The 23,017-nt window shown below is 40.4% G+C and overlaps 1 protein-coding gene and 1 non-coding gene across 3 annotated transcripts in view; both read left to right on the forward strand.

Annotated features, from left to right (window-relative positions):
* SERTAD2 (SERTA domain containing 2) overlaps window positions 1–23,017 on the forward strand; it is a 108,016-nt gene that overhangs the window by 71,304 nt on the left and 13,695 nt on the right. Inside the window, exon 1 of one of the 2 annotated variants that reach the window (XM_069495313.1) lies at window positions 15,281–15,575. The exons of the other annotated variant lie outside the window; for it this stretch is intronic. The gene's annotated coding sequence lies outside the window, so the exon portion shown is untranslated. Of the gene's footprint in view, window positions 1–15,280; window positions 15,576–23,017 lie in introns of those variants that run through there. 2 annotated transcript variants of the gene reach the window in all.
* LOC138400375 (U6 spliceosomal RNA) lies at window positions 18,170–18,275 on the forward strand. The gene has a single exon (XR_011236271.1). It is a non-coding gene; the product is annotated as a U6 spliceosomal RNA (small nuclear RNA).

Here is a 23,017-nt window from a genome sequence, read left to right on the forward strand (position 1 = left end):
GGTGGCCATTTAGCGCCAGGTCCTTGTACCTTTTAAAATCATCTCGTGTATCACCAGTGGCTCCCTCATTTTGAAAAAAAATGCATTATCTCATTAATCTTTATAACTCCATGGGATGGGTAATATTTTCCCTTCTTTTACAGGGAGAATTAGAGATTGAGAAATGTGCCCAAGGTTCATAAGTGGAAAGCTCATAAGTGGCAGATCTACCTTAACCATAAAGCTCAAGCTCTTAACCATGACACCAACCCAGTGATTCTCCATTACTTAGTGTTGGTAGCACACTTTCAAATGTCAGAATTTTTGGCACACTTGAGATTAAAAACTCAAAGCAACCCTGAACAGATCATCAATCATTACAATCCAGTCACCATCATTGTAGGGTTTTGAGAGAGTGGCATGACCTGACTGTTGTTTTCATGGGATCACCGGACGCTGTATTGAGAACACAGAGTTAGGAGTCAAGGGTATGACAATAATCGCTTCCCATCTGATTCAGAGTAAAAGCCGAGGTCATTGCACTGGCTTATGAGGCAGGCCCTCCCCAACCTGCCACCTCTCCTCGCTGTACCTCCCCCACCACACATGCACTCCTCTCCTCCGTATTGATATCCTCGAGCCCGCAGGCGTGCTCCCCACTTGGGCCTGCTTGCACTTGCTGTTCCGCTGCCATGAGCACTCTTCTGCCAGGCGGCTGCTTGGCTTGCATTCCTCACCTCCTTCAGGTCTTTACTTAAATGTCACCTTCTTGGCCAGGCGTGTTGGCTCACTCCTGTAGTCCTAGAACTCTGGGAGGCTGAGGTGGGAGGATCATTTGAGCTCAAGAGTTCGACACCAGCCTGAGCAAGAGCAAGACCCTATCTCTACTAAAAATAGCAAAAAAATTATCTGGGCAACTAAAAATAGAAAAAATTAGCCAGGCGTTGTGGTGCTCCCCTACAGTCATAGCTATTTGGGAGACTGAGGCAGGAGGATCACTTGAGCCCAGGAGTTTGAGGTTGCTGTGAGCCAGAGTGACGACACGGCACTGTAGACTAGACAACAGAGCGAGACTCTGTCTCAAAAAAAAAAAAAAAAGTCACCTCAGCACAGCTGCTTTTTAACCACCTCTTTAAACCTATAGCTCATCACCCCACACATGTACACCCAAGCATGCATTCCCCATCCTTTTTCCCTGTTATATTTTTCCTGTGCCACTTAATTTCTAATATACCATGTCATTTACTAATTTATTCGGTTTTCCCTCTTTGTCCCCACTGGAATGTAAGATCCGTGAAAACAGGAATTTGTGTGTTTTGTTTGCAGCTGTATTCCCTGCTCCTAAAACTTAGGATACAGTAGGTATTTAATAAACATTTGTTGAATGAATATGTTATTTATGTATGGCTCTGATTAGCACTATGGGGTAAATTCCTAGAAATGAAATTAGCACATTACAAGATGTAGATATTTAAAAAATGATACACATGAACTTAAACCCTGTCCTTCCCAAGGTTGAATCAATTTATACTCCCATCAGTAGCTACAAGACAGCGACTCAATCATAGCTCGCTGTAACCTCAAACTCCTGGGATCAAGCAATCCTCCCACTTCAACCTCCTAAGCAGTTGGTACTGCAGGCACATGCCACCACAACCCGGATAATTGTTTAAATTTTTTTTTTCAAAGATGGAATCTCGCTATGTTGCCCAGGCTGGTCTCAAACCCTTGGGCCCAAGCGATCCTCCCAAAGTGCTAGGATTACAGGTATGAGCCACCACTGCACCTGGCCTGATTAAGTGAATTTGTATTTATTTTTTCATTCATTTCTTCCTTTGGTAATGATTAGCTTGTGTCTTTTGCTCATTTTTTAAATTTAGTTTTAGTGTTTTCTAATTTAGTATTGATGTTTTACTAAGGTCCTTTTCAAAGTTTTCAATTCTGAGTAATTTATATATATATATTTTTGCCAGGATCCAATTCTTAATTGTTGTAACATGTTAATATATTTTAATATCTTCTTTTTATTTTCTCCTCATTTGCTGGTTATTCTAAATAAGTTTTAGGATCATTCTGTCAAGTTCTAGAATAGATGGGAAGTTAACTTCCTAAAATGGAAAGTCAGATCATGCCACTCTCTCATGGAAAATCTTTTGATGACTCCTCACAGCCTTCAGAATATAAAGGCCACACTCCTTAATGTCACCTCCAAAGCCTTCCTAGACCTACCCTAGCCAAGCTCTCTAGTCTTATGTTATTCCTGCTCCCTGCTTAAAATTTATACTTCCAATCTGCATCCATATCATACACTATTTCTCACCTCTCCGTCTGCCCTTTATGACCTTGATCATGACCTTGATTAATTCCTGTTAACTCTAAAAATCTATTACCACCTCCTGGCCTATTTTCACACTGACCAGGATCTGTGGCCACTGACGTGTGTCCATTGTCACCTTGTGTATGTCTCTGCCACCACACAGCCCATTGCATAACGGTGATGAGTTCATCTTTCCAGTGAACTCGGTGGGAGCATCGCTTGTTCATTTTGTATTTCTAGTACCTACTATACTACCTGTCATACAGTAGGTGGTGTGGATGGATTAGAGGAGAATATTCAAGACTGGAAATAGGGAGATAGATTGTTGCAGTAATCACAGTGAAAGATAACTAGGGTCTTGACTGGGGCAGTGGTGGGAGAAATGGGATATATTTGGAAAATATTTAAGAGAGAAAATTGACATTGGCTTTGTGTCTGGATGAATGTGAGGATAAGAGAGAGAGAATATATTTTAAATTTTAGATTTCCAACTTAGACACCAAGTGGATGTTAGTGCCTTAACCATATTTAGACATTTAGGAGGAGGGGCAGATTTAAGGAGAATGTGACGAGGACAATTTTAGATGTGTTGTGAGATGGAGATGCCTTTTTGATACCCAGTGGAGATGTCTAAGAGGAAGTGGGATGTACACAGGTTAATTATATGCTTTTATTGTTCGAAGCAGGACCTTTTTGAGATGGAAACAGGTGCTGTTAATAATTGTGCCAGGACAACAAGCATAAGCCAGGAATGACACTGAGTAACTGGGCCGTATGTTCTTCCTATACGGAAAGATCAGATCTGAAGCTCAGAGAGAAAGGTCGGAACATAGTTAATGATTTGTGAATCGTTAGCATATAGGTGCCCTGAAAGGATGTAAAGTTGCCTCAGAAGAGTTTATAGGACAAGAAGAAGAGAAAAGGGGGAAGACAAAACCATAGGGAACACTAACATTTACATAGTGATAATCAAATGGGAAAATTTTTTTCAAAGCACTCATGTCCCTAAATTTTCCTGAAGATTCTGATATCCTAACTAACCATTCCCACATTCCCTTCACCCCCCCCCCCCCCCACCAACCATCCCTATCTCCCACCCCACCCCACCCCAGGTACTTTTTTGGCCCCAAACTGCAGCCGGAAGTGATTTTTTTAAAAGACTAAAACTATAGGTTTATAGGGAGGGCAGAGGAAGAGCAGCCAACAAAGGAAACTACAAGTGGCCAGAGAGATAAGAACCAGGAGACTATAGTTCAACTTGAAAGAAACAGTTGGAGGTGGTCAGTAATATCAAATGCTGCAGGGAGGCTGAGTAGTAGGAGGAACTGAGAACTGTCCATTGACTCTGGCATTTAGGAGGCACTGTTGCCCTTTTCTGGAGGGGCCAGTACAGTTGTCCTGCAGTAGGAAGAGGAAGTAGGAGGAAGAATAAAGTTGTGAAGGGTGGACAGGAGAAGCCACCAGCATTCCTGCAGCATTGAAGTGGGGAGGCTTGTATCTTGTTTTAAAAATGAAGATAAAGCACATTGAGTCTGATTTAAGGAGCCAGTAGAGAGGGCAAGGCAAGAGAGGGAAGAAATACCAAATTGATGTCATATTTAAGCTTTTTTGCTGAGTCCCACTCTCCATCAAGAGTACCTGTGCTGTATTACAGTTGCATCCCATCAATCCATTCCAGTAGGAGTCACTTTGACTTTGAAAACCACCATCCAGATGTCTTTCTATTTGGTTGGCTTGGGATTAAATATTTCTTCCTCTCTTTCTAAAGACTCAGATGGGAGCCTTTGAAGAGAATATAAATTTGTCTTCTAGTTGCATTGACTTGCTGAAATGTCACTGGTGAAGTGTTGATAACCCATCATTCTAGACTTATGGGTTAGTATGATGCATCCTTCTTGATAGATTTAGAGGCAAACATATGTTTGTAGGCAAACATATTTCTTTAGAACATATATATGTGTGTTTACATGGTATCAGATGTATTAGATGGAAAAGTGAGTTTTTAAACCAAAAATTAATTGTTTTTCCTTGGAAGTTCCATTAAGAAAAAAGATGTTATAATAGAAACTGTTCTGTTTTCTGATCTGCTATCTCATAGTCAGAAGTTAGTTGTAAGGTTAACTTTCTCAGAGAGACGATGGCAAGGACACCCGCAAAAGGAAAAGAAATGTTTAATTGCTCTGCAAAGGCCCCAACATGCTCTGAAAAGTAAAGATTTCAGGCTTAATGTGCATGGAACAAAAGGCCGTTGTGAGCTGTGTACAAGAGTTGGTGAGAGTTTGTATTCTGCCCCTTTTTTCTGTGGGAGTTATTTCCTGTTGTTGACTAGAGTTCTTTATTTAGAACCACCTAGCTTCAGAATGCCTGCTAGCTTGCAGAAAAGTGTATGCTTAAAACATAGGCTTATTTCAAGACAATCTCTTTGAAAAAAGTCACACAACGCATGCACTGAGACCACATCATGTTCTCAAAGGTCAGGATCCCCAATGCCAATAGACACAATAAGAAAGAGCCAAAATGCGTTTTGTGTAGCAGTTGGTGGTCACCTGAGTGCCTAGTGAAAAATATTTTGTGGGGAAAGTGTATTTCCATTTTTCATTTTTTTAAAAAATAAGATTTCACTTTTTAGTGTTAAATGAGTTGTTTGGCATATTAAGGAATTAACTACAAGCCTTCCATATTTTGTGAGGAAACTTTTATCCTTTTTAGCATGATAGAAGTTAGTCTAGCAGGTGAGAAATATACCCAAAACATAGGCTTTAAACCAATTGTCCTCCTATACCTACTCTATGAGCTGGGCTTCCTGTTTAAGAACTTTAGGTTATTTTAGCATTATCAGTGGATTTTACAGTCTAATATTAAGAGAGTGAGGGAAGAAGGATAGTATATCAAACTGAGTGAGAGGAATAAATTGTTTATTACTGAAATTATGGGGAACAAATGAATGCTTAAAATACAAATATTGTCTAATATTTATTAATGGATACTAAAAATTGTAGGAAAAAAATCTTACAAAGTTTTATTTCATGGGAGCCATAAGGAAGAAAGAAAAGAAAATACATTTCTTTAACCTAATAAATTCTGAAACAATAAATTAAAATCGTTTATTACAATATATTTTTTTGCTTTTGATACTTTTTAAAAAGAAATCAAACATTCTAGATAAAATAGAAGCCACCTATGTGTCTCTCTCTGATTCTTTTACCCCCTCGCTTTATCAGAGGTAACTACTTTCCTAAATGGTCTTTATCTCTAATATATTAATATTCCCTGTAACTGCATACATATATATCTATAAACTATAGACAGCAATGTTTTATATCTTTAAAATATTTTATATAAATGGTATTATATTGTATATACTTTACAACTTGCTTTATTTTACTCAACATTATGTTTTTGAGGTTTAACAGTATGTTTTGAAATCAACATTATGTTGATATATGTACCTTTAGTTCTTTTTAGCTACTGTAGCTTTCAAGTGTATCAGTTAATTCTTGGTGAACCTTAAGGTCGCTTCCAGTAGTTTGCTATTACAGGCAATGCTGCCACAAGGATTCTTCTTCTGTGTCTCCATGGGGATAAAAACAAGAGTTTCTCTAGATTCTAGACTTAGCCCCTCTCATCCAGAATTCCTCAGGAGAATTCTCCTTAATACCCTAATATCCATTGTAGGTAATGAATCAACTTCTGCCCTGTAAGTCTAGAATGGTTCAGTATTGGGCTGGAACTAGAGATTGATAGCAGCTCCTAGTAACGAATGTGCTAATCTCTTCCTAACTCTTGAGTTCAGTTGGGAGGCTTGAAATACCCATGGTGTGGTATTTACACCACAGAAATCAGCAAATGCGACAAATAAGAGCTTCCTTCCCCCCACCCCCCCAACAGCTGGTTTTTAAACATTTGCCAGTATAATACTGATTTTAACTTTATACCATCCTTGGAAGAACTGAGGAAATAGTCTCTTGAATCATTTTCTGTAGGGCTCATCTTTTCATGAAACCTCAGTTGAGAAAGATTGCAGGTTGTGTGGGCATCTCCAACTTTGCTAGATAATGCCGGATTATGTCTAGAGTGGTCATACTAACTTACATACCCACGAGTGGTTTATGAGAGTTCTTTTTTTACCTACATTCTCATCAATATTTGTTATTGTCAGACTTTAGTTTCTGTCAGTTTGATAGCTATGAACTATCTCTTTATACTATGCCTTTTTCTGATTATTAATGAGGTGGAGTATCTTTTCACATGTTTATTGAGCATTTGAGTTTCCTCTTACCCATTTCAGTTGAGTTCATGTGTCTTTTTAAAAACTGACTCAGAGTAGTTCTTTATTAATTCTGAATACTAATCTTTTGTTGATTCCATGAATCACATTTATCATTTGACAGTCTTTAGCTTGCCTTTAACTTGTTTATAGTATATGTTAAGGGATGCTTAATGTTAATGTAATCAAAGTTATTGATCTTTTTCCTTATGGTTTGTGCATTGGATGTCTTGTTTTTAACAGTTTGGATCTCTACAGGAAACAGAATTCCACTGAAATGATTCAACTAAAGAGACCTTAATAAAAGGACATTTTACAGAGACATGACAAAAGTTGAGGCATAGAAGACCAACAATAGTTGGAAACTGTTTTTATCCTTATGCCCGAAGGGGGAAGAGGAGGAAATGGTGACACTGGAACCGGGAGGGAGTTGGCCTCCCAGAGAAGGGGGCGACTGCTGAAGCTGTGGTCATGGAGGGATGGGTACTACCAGGTAGGGGCCCAGAGCAGGAGGGAGCAGGGAAGAAATGCCCCACCTCTCGCCCTTCTGACCCACTGATCTTCTGGTGCCTTCTTTGTCTGAATCTAATTGGAGCTAGTTAGCAAAGGAGCTTGGATGAGGCAGTCTCTTGAGGTCAGGATTTCAAGGCATGAAGCCAAACAGAGGCAAGTGGAGGGTGCATCTCAGGAGATGAACAAAAATCAGCACACATTCCCTTATCCTAAAGCCATAAACATATGTTCCTATATTCTCTCCTAAAAGTTTTAAAGTTTTGTTTTATATATTTAGATTTTAGTCCACCTGAAAGGTATGTTTTGGTAAATATTAGGCACCTAATTTTATTTTTCAGGCAGGTAACCACGTGATTCTGAGCTGTTTGTTGAATAGTCCATTCTTTCCCTGCTGATCTATGATCTTATTTATGTCATATATTACACTTCCGTAGATGTGTGGGTATATTTCTGCATCTTCAATTCTGTTCTATTGATCTATTTATCTATACCTATGCCAACACCACCCTGTTTTAATTACTAGAGCTTTATAGTAAGCTCTAATATCTAATAGGATGCAGCCCCCATCTTGTTCTTTAAACTTATTACAGCTATCCTTGGACCTTTTCTACTCCAAATAAATTTTAGGATTAGTTTGCCAAGTTCCATGGGGGGGATAAATATTGGGATTTAAATTGCATTTAATTTGTTATGAGTTTGGGGGAAAACTGGCATTTATATAGCATTAAGTATTGTCCATAAAATGATATGGGCACCTCCCTCCTTAATTCTGATCTTTTCATCTGATGAACTTTTGAAAAGGTGTTTATTTTCTCACTTTTCATTGTTGGCTTTAATGTGAAAATAGTAATTCTGGAATCTTTATTCTCACAGCTGTTAATTTTTATCATTAAAACCAAATGCATGATGTCCAACAGTTTTAAAGTGGCAATATATCAGAATGGACTGAAAATGAATATCTGATTAATAAAAAATTTTTATACCTTTTTGTAAACTGTGCTGAAATTACCAGTATTAGTCCCACAAAAGCTTTTTTCTGCAGCTGAGTACTGGATTTTGCTGCACTCAGTGTAATGAGGCCAAATGAATCGCTGCAGTTATAATCAGGGAATCCGGCACGTTTTGAGTGAGATTTTTGACTCAATGTGACTCTTTCAGATGTATGTTTTCTTTTAATGAATCATCTTTAGGGACGATTAAATACATGCATTGTCTGAGCAGTTTCAAGATCGTAGAGTGTACGTTTATTTGTAAGAGAACAGAACAGCAGTGGGCGTCAATGCTACAGATGATATTCTTAGGGTATTTGCTACCATCCACTCGCCTTTCTAAATTTGGTGTTACAGATTCAACTTCTGTTTTTAAAAAGGGAAGTTGCATATAGATCATTCACACTATTATTTTCTCCCTAAAGCCAGTTTCTCTGATAACTGCCCATGTAAGGAGTTTCATATAACCTAAACGTGACTTCTCTAAGACAACAGTTTTGAAACAAATATTACCTAGCAAGATTAAATCTTTGTTCAGTATTTAAAGTGTGTTTAAAAAAAAATTAGTTACACAAGTGTACTAATGTGGTGGTGGTGTCTGTCTGAGCTGCCTGCTTTATTTTCTTCCTATTTGACTTTGTACATTTCTGAAATTTTAGAAATAAAAATTTATGAGTTTAAAAATAGACATTTTTTTCAATTTAAAGCAAAGGACTATTATTAGACAGTTGGATAATTTTGAAGTCTTGCTTATTCTGGCAACAGGTCTCTAAAAGACAATTCTACATCGATGACTAAAAGAAAAGGTAAATTCTATACTGTCTTGGCAAGTTGTTACCTACCTCTCCTTTAGAAAACTAATAAAAATTCAAAGTGGCAACGAGCTGATTCATTTTTAGTTGTATACTGTGTTTACATGTAACTGTTTCCTCTGTTCACATGTTTATTTTCTAATGATACACATAGCCTGAACTTAAAAGCATTTCCTGGGCACCTATACACATTAAAGCCTTGAATTTTTTTAACTTCTCAAAGTAGAATTTTTGTAGCTGGGACTTCTAAACAATGGTAAATATATTGTTTACATTACAAAAATCACCATACTTTTCTTAAAGGTCCTCTTTACCCAATCAAAGGTGGTTTAAAGGTATATAATTCTAAATAGTTTCTACAATAGACATAAGAATACATGTACCAGAAAATAGGATTTAGTCTAGCCAGTGATATAAATTTGTTTGATTTTGAAACATAAAGACATCTGGCATCAGAGTAACACTTTTGAAAAAAAAAAAATTTTTCCTATTATTTTACTAAGTTTTCCTCATAATTAATATTGGTTGATTATATTCATAACATGTTTGACTATTGTTACATTTTTGTATTTTATGAACAAAAGAGTGTGAATGTGACAGTAGTAAATGGTTGTTTGAACCATTCAGGCAGTCATTTGAATATGTGGATAGGCAAGTCTTTTTTTTTTTAATTTATCTCAAGGTTGATGGCCTAAGCATATGTTTTGGTTCTCTCTAGCCTCTACTTTATCCATAAATATAAATTGCTGCTGTGTTTTAACATATGATTTAACTGGGACTTTGAATTCTTAAATTAAGTAGGAAGAGAAAAAAAATCTTCGTTAAAAAGTACAAAATGGTGGAATTATAGCAATAATTTGGTGTTTACCTGCAAGGTTGTCCCGGACATAGTGAACCTGTATAGATGAACTCTTAGCACCATACACTTTCTGAGGAAATTTTTAGCAGGAAAGATTAACCTCTTCTTGAGTTTGTGAGGTTGGTGTAAGCTCTCCAGCATTTCCTAAGTTATTCATTCATTCAGTGATACTTACTGAATGCCTGATGTGTCAGGTACTGTTCTAGAGGCTAGAGAAAGAGTGATAAACAAGAATGGCAGTTTTACGAACCATATTGGAAATGAGTAAGAGGCTAGACGGTGTGAGAAGTTTATTTCTTTTTTGTTGTGGTGGTTGTGGGTTGTTAATTCTGTGGGTTAAAATGTGGTGCTACCAAGGCTAAGGGCAGGCAGGGTTGGAGTTTTTTGTGTAAGAAATAGAATTGTTGTTATTCCATGGCCCTAACGTAGGGATGGAGCTAAGTGGCATCCAGTTCCCTGCACAGCACTGCCCTCGTGTTGGTCTCTACACGGTGACTCTGTATTTCCTGGCTGTAAACCACCTGCCATTCTTGAGAAGTTCATACTCTTCTCAAGACACTCAGCACTCCTGGATTCTACAAAAAATGTCAGTGAATGTTAGATCATGCAGCCTCCAGACTTTCTCTGTCCTTGAGAATCAGCTTGATAAACTGAAGAGTTCAGTTGGTAGGTCCTTCTCGAGCCTCTGTTTATTCCTCTGTGAGATATGGGTGGTGGTTCTTGTCCGGCACAGAGAAGGTGTCATGAAGAGCAAACAAGTGTATCCATATGAAGGTACCTTGTCAATTGTCCTGCTGCTGTACAAAGGAACGTTGGGGAGGAGGGGCATTCCAGACTTCACAGCGTGGTGACTTGAACCCTAATGAGTAACAAATCCAGGAGAATAGGAAGAGGACTGCTCAAATCCATCTTCTGGACATGAAAAGTAATTCAAAGAATATATCCTATTGAAGAGAGCACGTTATCACTATTTGTATTTGTAGTCCTTTCATTTAGATGTGTAAATGCGAACTTGGTTTTTTATTCTTCCAGGCAAGCTGGGCAAATTACAAAACATTTTATCTCATTTGAGCCCTAAAACTCCTCTATGAGGATAGTCACTGTTTCATAGACTCCGAGATCTAGGAAGGGCCTCCAGAAATCTTTGAGTCCAAGCTTTTTTTTTTTTTTTTTTGCCAGGTGCATAAACAGGTTTGGTGAAGCCGGGGTTCTGATTCCGCCTCCCTGTTGGCTGTGACTGAGGAGCTAGACTCAAAATCACGTGGCTCCACAACCCAGTGCTCTTTTTACCAGAACTAGTGCTGTTCCTAAATCTGTGATGTAGTAGATTAAGAAACGGAAAAGTCATAGATTAATCCTAGTTAAGTAATTAATTTGTGTAAGATTTTCAAACTCCTAATCCAGGACTCTTCATCACACCAAACTAGTTCCCAGGACAAGAGAGGTCTGGAGGCTGTGCAGTTTCTAACATTCATTGAAATTTTCCGTGAAAGCCAAAAGTGCCGAATGCCTTGAGGAGCGTCTGAACTCCTCAAGAATGACAGATGGTTTATAGACACGAGGAAACACAGAGTCAGTGTGTAGAGACCAACAGGTAGTGCTATATATATCAGGAACCGGGGCCGAGGGGAGATGTGTGTGAGAAGCAACCACCAGGCTTCGTGGAGTAGCATCCCAGCAGGAACACTGGAGTTTTCGGAGTCACCAAGAAAGGGCTTTTGCATTTCAGTGGACTTCACAAGTTTTTGAAGATTTCAATGGAAAATAGTAGCAAATGGAATAGGAAGGAAGCTCATACCCAACAGAAGCCATCTTCTCCAGTAATGGTTAGAGGGGACTAATCAAAAAAGCTAGAAAAAACAAAATGGTTTTAAAAGCATTTTCTTTAAATATTGCCACATTAAGATTGTATTTCAAGTTAAGATTTAAATATTGTCAGATTGTTAGAAGATAAAAAAGGTGTATCTCTAACAGACAAATGAAACCTCCCTCAGAACATAAGGGGTGGTGATTGCAAAGCAGTCGGTAACAATATGGAAAGCTTTGCAACAGCAGTCCTTTGCTGCAGTTGTAGTTCTACTTGTATAAATTGTGACTTCAGGGAGGAGCAGCAGAAAAAAGCCTGACAAAAGTAGGTGGAAGAAGTGATGGACAAAAGTTTGCAGAAGTGGATGAGTTCACTTGCTCCTTTGATAGAATGAAGTTTAAATTACTAGTGGCTGAAAAGGACTGAACCTATCGTGCCATCTTCGTGAGAGCAGTTTTCCAAATCATTGTATCCTATATCAATTCCTTGATAGGTGATGTGGCTTCCAGAACTTTATTCTGAAGATTTATTCCAAGTTTTTAGTCATCTGAATGGTAGGTCCACAGTTAGGAGCTCTCTTTTATCCATGAAAAGATTATTTAGCCCAGCTGGCTCTCTACAATTTGTTTAATAACTGAAACATTTATCTTTTTTGGCCATAAAACCAAGACCAATACTTGCAAGGTATATAGATGGATGATTATCACTAGTATTTCAGGTGGAACCTGAAAGATAAAATATAATGCAGGTGAAAGAAAAATTAACTTAAGTTCAGAACCTGTTTTAAAGTCTTTGTTTCTTAGTTTTATATATCCAGCTTGTCCCTTGTTTCTTTGGTGCGTGCTAATTAAGTGCTAAAAGTAGCCTTCAGTTAGTGCAGTAGTGTACTGTCTGCAAGACATGAGGGCATAGAAGCTTTCAAAAGAGAAGCAGTGAAGTGTAAACTAGTACCCAGAACTACAAAGTGATGCTGAGAAATACCTCTCTGAAATTAAACTCATGAGCATTTTCTAAATTTTACTATCACAGTTCTAGACTTACAAAAGGACTATTTCTTTTCTCCCTAAACAGATATGTTCCTGATAGTTAAATGTGGATGACTAGCCTAATTTCTTACAACCGTTCTAAAGTTATGTTATATGAAATTGAGAGGGAGAAACTCTAAATTCTGGATGAGGCCCTGAGAGTAAGATTGTTTACGTGGGCTTTTAAATGTCCCAAAGGGTGAAAACCAAACTTATATGTTCACTAAGCATTTCTTGTTTATTTGCTAGAATAAATAATAATTTTTTTTTAAAAAAAATCATGCCATTGTGTACTGAAGGGAGTTGACTTCAAAAGTGTAGGGAGGTACTTTTCTGGGGAGCATATTTTTTTTTTAAAAAAGTGCAAGTCCTCATAGATTTGAATTTCCAGGCCTGGGTGGGGTTGCTGCTCTGGCCTGTGTGTGACTCAGCCTGGGTTGGGGGTGAAGGAGGGAGGGAAGGGTTAACCACCTGGTGTTGGACCACATCAGCAGCTGTTGAAGCTGCCACTTCACGCTTTGACTTCTGGGTCAAAGACGCCAGATTCTATAAGTGGGGGAAGTGGGAGTTGTGTGTAATATGTGCGTTGATAAGATAGTACTGCCTTCAAAAGTATAAAGAGGTGATAACCATTTTACCCCAAAACTCAGGTTCCTCTCCTAAGAACTCAAACCTTTACTGAGCATGCAGAGAATATGCACTTTATGGAGTTTAGCAGAATCATGTGTCCATCCTGGAGACACAAAAATTGTCACATTGATTTTAATCCTTATCTTTTGTACAGGAACACTGCATTTGGTAATCCATTTGCTAGAAAATATCCAGGTGTCCCAAAAATTCTGCAATTCTAACTTTCTGCTTGCTTCAATTCATGAATAGCAGTTTAAATTCATTTTAAATTCAACAGAGCTAATGCCTCTGGCCTTCGCTACAAAGATATTACAGGAAGAGATTATTGCAGCATCTATTTCAATGGCTTTTCCTTACTTAAAGTGAGCACTGAAAGTATAAGTGAGTGGGTGGTTAGGAAACTGTTAGTAGTTAATGTCGTCTCTAAAATGCAAAACTCTGGAAATGAAAAATATCTTGGCTTCATAGCAAAATGTTTGAATGCTCTGCCACTCAGGCACAAACTGAGCAAGACCTGCAGAGGGCTGTTGAGCACTGCTTCCATGATATCTAATTTTGAAAGCCACTGTAATGAAACTTTCCAAAGATATCCACAAATAATGAGCTTTTGGCTTTGGTTATACTTAAACATCTGTATAAGATTTTAATTACACTTAGGGTCCAGTAAAATCCTTTTCCTTTCCCCTTAAAGATAAAACAAGAAACATTGTCTCCTCTACCAACATTTTATCCCAAGTTTAATTTCGATAAGATCATCAATTTGATTGATAACAAACCATTACAGAACAGTTTGAAGAGGTCTAAATTTGTCTGATGTTAACGACTTATAATCACCTTTATGTTGGGTCTTAAAGCTTTATTATCCTTAAATACAACTAGTATACTGGACCATCAAACGCCAAAGTGATCTGAGATAATATTGACGAGGGTGGCAGCCAAAATTTTAAGGTACCTCAATTACTCTTTTAACATCTTTACACTGAATGTGCATGTAATTTTAAAAATAATCATTAATTTTCCATCGGAGCTGTCTCTCTGGCCTCTTTTCCTAGCGCTCTTAAATTCTCACCATTTGGGCATACACACGTCCTCTTCCAACTAGTATGAATTTCCCTGCTAAATTTAAGTAGTTCAAAGCATAAGCTTTCTTACAGGGAGGGGAAAGGCTATCAACATTAAACTTGCGGGCAGAGGACGGCGCCTCCGACCCCCTGCGTCTCCAAGCCTGGCTTCTCTCCCGTTGGCTTCCGGGTCTGCGCCGCGGCTCAGGCTGCCACGAAGGACGCAACTCGGTCCTGTCCGGCTCTGAAAGTGTTGTTGACTTGATGTCCCATTCGAGCGTTGGGCTGGTGCCACCAAGCGCAAGGGACTTTTCTGCCCCAGGCTCACAGCTAGAGCCCTCACCCTGTCATTCGGACATCTCTGCGGGCCGCGGTGCGTCCCGAGACGGGGGCGTCGGGGAGTGTCCCGCAGCGGACGCTTGCTCCAGGACCCCGCAGGCGGCGTGGATGCAGCGCCCGAGGGTCGGATCTTCGCCCCGCGTCCCCCGCGGGGACCCTGCCCGCCGGGCTGACCGGCCCCACGTTGCCGAATAGCTCAGATGCTTGTCATATTTGCGGTCGCGCGACTCAGCGGGCTGTGCGCGCACTGCACTCGCCGCCGCCTTTGTCACTGGCCGCTTCGTCATTTGCTGAGTATTTTCTAGAGTGTGTGTGTGTGTGTGTGTGTGTGTGTGTGCGTGCGTGCTGGGAGGGGGTGATTGGTGGTAGTTGTCGCCCTCTCGCTGGAGTGTCTCCTTTCTCTCTCCCTTCCTCTTTAAGCCATTCCTTAAGAGAAAATAAAGGGCGCGCCGGCCGGAGAGGGAGCTGTGGGCGGCGCTGCCACCCCGCATCTCCCGTGCTCCGCCAGCCCCTTCCTGCTCCTCCGCGGCCGCGGCCCGGCTCCGCGTATATCGCCTCCCGGGGCCGCCGGGGCGGGGGCGGGGCGGGCCGCGGGAGGGGCGGGGCCGCGGGGGCGGGACCGGCGGGCGGGGCCTCCGGAGCCGGGGCCGGGAGCTCGCGGGAGGCTCGCTGGCCGCACGTCACTACTGCACGGCGAGCGCTGGAGCACGAGCTGCCGCTCGCTCGGTCAGGGCGCCCCCTCCGCCCGCCTCCCGCTTCCTCCTCCTCCGCCGCCTGCCGCCTCCTCCACCATTGTATAATGCTCCGGGCGCGCAGGCAGAGGACGGCCGAGTCTTAGCTTCGGTCTTGCCTCCCGCCCGCTCCCCGGCGCCACCCTCGGGCCCCCGGAGCGGGGCACTCCGCATGGAGCGGGAATAGCTTGAGGAGTGGGCGGAAACCCCTCCTGATGCGTTAGTTCCCAGGTGGAGCTGCATGTGGTAAGTTCGCCCGGCACCGGGCTGCAGGGGATCGCGGGGCTCCGGGTGGGCGGGGGACGGTGCTGGGACTCGGCCAGGGTCGGGAGAGCCCGGAGGGCGGAGGAGGGGCCGGGCGCCTCCGCGAGGGGGACTCGGGCTGGAGCAGGTACGGGAGCAGCGGTCTCGCCCGCCGCCTCCCGGCCCTGCCCCCTCAGACCCCCGCGGCCAGGCCGGGGACCCCCGGCGTCCGCGGGCAGACCTGCTGGGGGAAGGGCTGGGCGGGCAGCCTTGGACCGGGGTCAGGAGGGGGTCGGGAGCTAATGAGAGCCGAGCCTTGGGGCGGAGGGAGCTTGGAGCTGTCGCCTTTTACAGCTGGGATGTGTGTGCCTGTTGTGTCGGTTGTGTTGTGAACGTGCGAGACTTTTTTTTAAAGGCTCGGATTGCTGGCGCGAAGGCTGCTTCACTTTTGAGTTCCGTGGCCGGGTTTGCATCCAACTTGCTATGGTGTGTTTTTATAAGTTTTTCGGTGTTTTTGTTAAAAAAAAAAAACCCTCTCCACTCTGCTTTCGTCCATGCCCGAGTGAATTGATTTTGGATTTATATGTATATTAGACTTAACGTCTCGTTGGTTTTAAGTTAAGAATCTACAAGTCATCTTCGTGGTAACCTCCTATGACGGAAAGGGAGGGGGGCTGAGGGGAGCCAGCTGTCCCAAGCCCTAGACTTTGTACTAGTAAGACAGGGGGTGTCGTCAGAGGGCCATTGCATCGAGAGCAAATAAGTTCTTATTTTTTTCTTGGCCGTAAATTATCTTACCTTCAGCATAAGTGGTAGTAATAGATTGAGATGGGAGCAGAGTTTTAGATTTAGTTTTAAGTTTCACAAAAAGATCAGATATAGTTTGTCTTAGAATAACTTTTTGCTTGTAAGCTGGGCAGTTTCAGGAGGTAGAAAGTAAGTTTTCACAGGCACGGAATGGGCCTGGGCAATCGGCAGGGTGAGACCTCCAGCCTCACTCTACAGCAGTTTTTATTTGAATCGAATTGGGCAGCCCCATTTGGTTTTCAGGAGGAGAGTAAATGTTTTCGAGCTTTGTTCATGAAATATGCTTTTTGATTTCCCAATATATGTTAAGAAATATCCATAATGTGTGTAAAGAGCCTAGAAGTTGTAGTCACCAGTAGGATTACTGAGGCCCTCAGTGTTCAAAGTAGCTTTTTTAATTAGGGACTAGTCCCTGACAAGAGTGAAGTTGGCTTTGGGCTCTACTCAACCCCTGGAGGACTGTCCACCTGAGAGCCTCGGTTGTTTTGCTGGGTGGGGGGGGCTTAGTTGCTTCGCTCAGCAGAAGGCATGTTTCACCCTGGCAGCTCTCATCCCTCCCCCTTTTTATAGCAATCTATTCTGATAGGAGAGTGTGCTAGGGTGTTCTGTGAGGATGAAAATACCCATCCTAAGATCCCAACTTCTGGCATGAGCAAGAATAATAGCTTGTTGGTGGATCTCTGCTTTCCTGTTCATTTTATCAATTTCTTCATTTAAAAAAGGGCACAAATGTTTGAACATTTTCCTTTAGCTTCATTGACTTACTTAGAGGTATTAAATGTTAATTTGAAATTGTTTATGTTGTTCACCAAGTTCCGAACCCTTTAAAATAATTTTTACTAATTTCCCATCTCCTTACTAAAATGTGCATAACCGTGTTGCTCTCGGGTGAGAAATCTTATGAAATGGATTTGACAGTGTGCCCCCCCCCCTTTTTTTTGAACACCGGGCTCTGTTCCTTCCTTCATTAAGACAGGTAGGGGAGAAGACTCAACAGGCTATGCTGCCAACCAAGTGCACAACAGGAGGTGTCCTAGGGAACAGTTTTATTGTCAGGTGAATGTCACAGCTTCTTAGGGAACAGCCGCTCAGGCTTGTTTTCCTTAAAGAACTGAGAGAAGGATGTTAACTCAGATTTAGAAAATCTTTACACTCCTAATCACTGAATTGTCCCCTTTTAAAAACTTTTTTATTTAATTGAAAAGCTAAAATATAAATTATACCCAGTTGCTATACACTGAATTATTGTTAATAATGAGCATAATAAAATAGCATACATTTTGATATTTTGAAACTCATTCAAATTTGTGTGGCGACTGATAGCTTATGACATCTGCTATTTTAAACAGTGCTCAAATAGAATAAAAGTTACTACAACACTACTTTTAGAAATGTGCACACACAAAACAGGTGAAATAGAAAAGGTACAAGGGGGGTTGAAGATGTCAGAATGCAAATATATCAAACTATTTTTCTATCAGTCAATAAAGTATCGTTCTACAAATTATCAGTATCCAACTATACTACAAGTTTACCCTCACTCAAAATATTTTACACTTTAGTGACTAAGAAAGGTAAAAGCTACAAGAGAAACTTTTAGAGGTTTCTTTTGCTATGGTTTCTTGTTAAAGAGCACTGATAAAAGTATGAAGCTTTATTTTATATTTCACTTATATCAGAATCAAAACCACTTTGTCAATATTATACGTAGATAAAAATACGTATAGATAACAGTATTTAGGAGTGTGAACTTTAATCACTTGTAGAATTTTTAAAACTTTGCGGTGATTGTGCTCGCTTCGGCAGCACATATACTAAAATTGGAACGATACAGAGAAGATTGGCATGGCCCCTGCGCAAGGATGACACGATAAAAAAAAAATTAAAAAAATAAAAAACAAAAAACTTTGCGGTGAAAGAAATTTTGTATTTACTGTCATGGCCTATCCTATAGGAGATAGCTCTAGTTGCAGTAGGTGGGGAAGAGAAGAGAAAGGGAGGGAATGGGCGGGGAGAAAAGGGGGGCGGGCGAGTGAGCAAACTGTCTCTGATTACTGAGTCCAAAGATCAGATGTATACTAAAGGCACCAGAGGGCAAGCTCCAGTTTAAGTGAAAATAGCCTCACAATAAGGGCAACACTAGCTCTCATAGGTCCTTCCATTAATTAATACTGACGAGCAGAACATGAAAATCTAAAAATGCTATGGCCACTACTTGTGCACAAATCATGTATTTTCTACCTACCATTAATAATTATTCTTTAAACAATTGATAGAAACCCACAAGGTACGACTCCTGTTTAAGAAGTGTGTGGATATTTAGTTTAGTTTTAATATTTTTGAAGGAAACATCTACTAAAATTGGTGTATCTTTTAAAATAATTATTGTCTCAAATGGCCAAGCATTTGGTATTAAAGGCAAACTTCTGCCCTGTGTGCAGATGCTGGGAAACCCTTATGAACAGAACTGTCCCCTGGAGCGTCCATCACTCATTGTGTGGAGCAGTGTCTTTCTCCATTAGCACTGTGTGGCAGTTCATTCTTTGTATGAATCTGTGAATGGCATATGTCAGCCCAATAAGACGACATTCCTATTCTGGGTAATAAATAGAAGCCTTGTTTTTTTTTTATTGAAGATCACGGGACAAACAAACCATGGTTGGCTGTCTAAAAATTTTCTTTGAAATACAAATAAAAATTTCAAAATAAAACCATCACAATATCTTTTAAAATACATGATTCCTAATAGGACAAAACAGATACTTAGAATCTCAACAAGCATTGCACACACCCTTTCTAAAATTTTGGTCTCTCTGTGGTCTGAGGGATCCTAAAGCCGGGAAGACCGATTTGTCTTTTCTTTGGATCCGCTGTCCCTCATCTGAACTTAATTGGAAATACCTGCCCGGATTCACATGAAGCAGACACCACGATTTGACTGATGGATTTTAGAAATATAACTTAGGATCACCTAAGCCATATTCTGCACCCATTGCAGTTTTGGGCCCAGAATGGAGTTGGCATCTGCGCTCTGGCCTCCTCTTACACTTGCATGCTGTCTGGCCAGAGCTGGCCCTGCCTTCCAGCAGGGACTGGGCAGGACGAGGGGTGAGTGTGCCTGGCCCCCAAAGCCTGGCGTGGAGAGTGGACTGAGCTGTGTGGGTGTGTGGGGTGGGGGCTGGAGGGAGGAGAGTGGAGGACAGATCTGGAGCAGCTGTGCAACTGCTACAGCAGGTCTGACTAGTTTGAGGTGCCCAAAGGCAGCTTTGTTTCTCTCCTAACTCCAGGTAGCAGCAAACTTAAGTTCTTAAACCTCATTCACGTCTGCATTACCGTCTTTTTATCACTTTGCAAAACCCTGTATCTTTGCAGAGTTACTAATTAATTCTAAGTTTTTTTCCTTTAAAAAGTTTCATAGGCAGTTAACTGAAAAGAAGCAGCTAATCCAAGCATATTTATGCTTCTAAGGAGTTTCACATAGAATAGTGAAGGGGAAGGGTGAAGGCTTTATATGGACGTGATGTATGTATATATTATATTTACCCATGCGTACACACGCACACTCATGTTTACGGTGGGCTCAGTGAACCTGTTGAACAAAAGTAAAATGTACACTCGAATATACCATGGTCAAAATACTTAAATAAGCAGAAATGCTTTGCTGTGGATCAACCTGTAGCCCTTTGCCCTCTTCTGCTCTGGCCTGCTGCTTATCTTTCCACACCACACACAGCAGCTCCTGGGGTTTGGAGCAGGCCTGCTGGAGTACACCACCCCTGTGTTTAGAAGCATTACTGGGGTTAAATGTAGGGAATCTGAAAGTCCCAAGGTCATCTCTACACCAGAATAAATTTGCATAAAATCCTAGTCATGCTAATGAGATAATGAGGGGGCAACTGTTTTGAACAGATCTGCCCTGAGTGGTTATCCCATTTTATTATAGGTGATACACATTTGCTTCAGATTTCCTTCCTTTTCTAAGGGGTCATCTCCCCGTGCATGTGTATTTCTTCCATGTCTTCCATGCTGTCAGAGAAGACCAATCTGGCTGAGGAATTTGGGTGCTATGATCTGCAGCAGAAGAAGAATTTTTGCTCTGCCTCTCTGCTTATCAGGAAATTGGTGATAGCCTTTCCTGAACAGTTTTTAAGACAGACTAATTTATTTATTTATTTATTTTTTTTTAAGAGAGAGTCTTGCTCTGTCACCCCGGCTAGAGTGTAGTGGCATTATAGCTCACAGTAACCTCAGACTGGCCTCAAGTGATCCTCCTACCTTAGCCTCCCAAGTAGCTGGCACTACAGGCGTGGCTGTAGTGCCTACCACGCCTGGCTAAGTTTTCTATATTTTGTAGAGATGGGGTTTTGCTCTTGTTCAGGCTGGTCTCAAATTCCTGGCCTCAAGCAGTCCTCCTGCCTCGGCCTCTCTGAGTGCTAGGATTATAGGCATGAGCCACTGTACCTGGCCAAGACAGATTAATTTTTTTAAAAATAGTTTTACCATGTCTCCAAAAGTTTCTACATGTCCAGAAGTGTAAGATAGGTTTCACCTGGTAATGATTCTTGGAGTCTGACAGTAGTTGGTCTAAAAATTCAAAATGTGATTCCTTGGGTGACTCCTGCCTCCTTCCAAAGCTCCCAAAGATAGGTAGGATGAGTAGAATGTTAGGGGGTGGCAAGCTGGGTGGGTTGCAGGAAGGCTTTCCATAAAGATCATTGAAAGTAATTGAAGTATTAAGAAGTATTTTCCCTAGAAAATAAATATTTATTACATTTAGTGTGGTACTGTGATTATTTTTATTGTATTTAACTAAATGACTTTGCCTAAAGTTCAATGAGTCATTCATTATCAATGCACAGCAGTCCTTGGGAAGAAACACATTTTATCTCAAAATAGTCCCAAAGCAGTTATTTAAAAGACAAAAATAAAAATGGCTACCCTGTGTACAAAGTATCATTCACTACCCTCAAGTTTAGTTTGTATCCTCATTGCCCTGTATGAATTATTCAAGGATATGATATAAAGGTTAAATTGTCTTTGTAAAACCTTATCATGAGCCTACCTAATTCTTAGGGACATCTAAAATAAACATTTCCAAATATGTAGATTACTTACATGGGACAGGTATTTTACACATTAGAATAGTTATTTCCTCCCCTTTACATGTCTCATAAGTATATTTCCATTATCTTAGACCTCAAATTTCTTAGCTCATATCATGTTGTAGAAATGTGATATTTTTCTCTTAAAGAATTCAGGTTTACGCCATACAATACAATGTTCAGTTTTACTTAGTAAATAAAAAAATAACATTTCTCTGGTTTTCTCTTTATGTAGAAATTAAAAGATGATATATGTTCTGTATTTGTAAGGAATATTTTAAGTGATTTTTCATAATAATAAAGCATCCAAATTTTGAAAGCATGACTAGTTTTAAATTTTTAACTTTTAAGAAACACTTCCATAAACACACTTCCTGAGGTAGCATACTTTTTATTCATTCCTTAGTTTTATTCAGTGGCAAGCAGTTGGCTAATTAATAAAACCTAGAAGGCAACCTTTGGTTTTAACTAAGATGCAATTTTATGTTTTACAAAATTATTCTAAAAAATTACATTTACCTGTTTTAGTGTGACTTTTATATATCTCTTTTTTAAACAAAAACTCTCATGTATTTTTGGCAAAGCCTTTGGTTTCTACCTACCCTAGACCTTCCCCTCCCTCCCCCCACATTGTTCATTAAGGGTCTCTAGCGTGAGGGGAAAAACAAGGTATCTTTGGGGAAAAGATGCTACAGGAGGGTTGAAACCAGAATCTCGTCCAAGCAATTATAAATACAGCAGAAAAAAATATTTTCATTATGCAAGGGAATGGGGGGTTGGGCAAGGCTGGCTGGCCTTTACTAGCACACAATCTTACGGGAAAGAGAGTTGAATCTGAAAATTCTTTCTTTCCCTTAATGAGATTTTAGATTCAAAATGCTACAATGTACTCCTGACTCCAAATTATTCTGAAACAACATAATTTAAATGATTATAATATATATAAAAATAATGTTTATAGTTTCCAATTTTCAGATGGGAGGAAGATTGATGATAATAGTTCATCTGTTGTGAACATTGTTGTTGAACATACAACATCACATAACCTGAACTTGTAACTTGAATAGAGTGAATTCCAGCAAGTAGTTATTATACAATGAACTTGCTTCATCCCTAAGGTTATCTGAGTTACATTTTACAATCAGATGGCTCCTCCCCAGTGTCCTTTATGAAGAGTTTTCCCAAATAACTGCCTGAAGCAGTATCTGTTCAGTATGGAGGTAATTTATGGTTAAGAAGCAGTAGTAGGATTACTAAAGGCTTCTATGATAGTAAAATTCTTAGTGCTAAACTTACTGAGACTCACTGTGTTATTGGGAGTCCATGTTAGTACCCCCACTGGAAATTCTGAACTCTTGGCTTCTCCAAGTTCACATCTCATGACTTGGGTTTGTGTTGGTTGTGTGTATGTTCTTCAGGAATCCTCCAGGGATTTTAACCATGGTTTTGAAACATCAGTGCTACTTACATACAGGCAACAACCTCTCCTATACACAGTATTTCCAGAGTTTGAACGATAGTATATTTAGTTTGGGC

This window comes from Eulemur rufifrons, chromosome 19, assembly GCF_041146395.1.
Source record: "Eulemur rufifrons isolate Redbay chromosome 19, OSU_ERuf_1, whole genome shotgun sequence".
Lineage (NCBI taxonomy): Eukaryota > Metazoa > Chordata > Mammalia > Primates > Lemuridae > Eulemur > Eulemur rufifrons.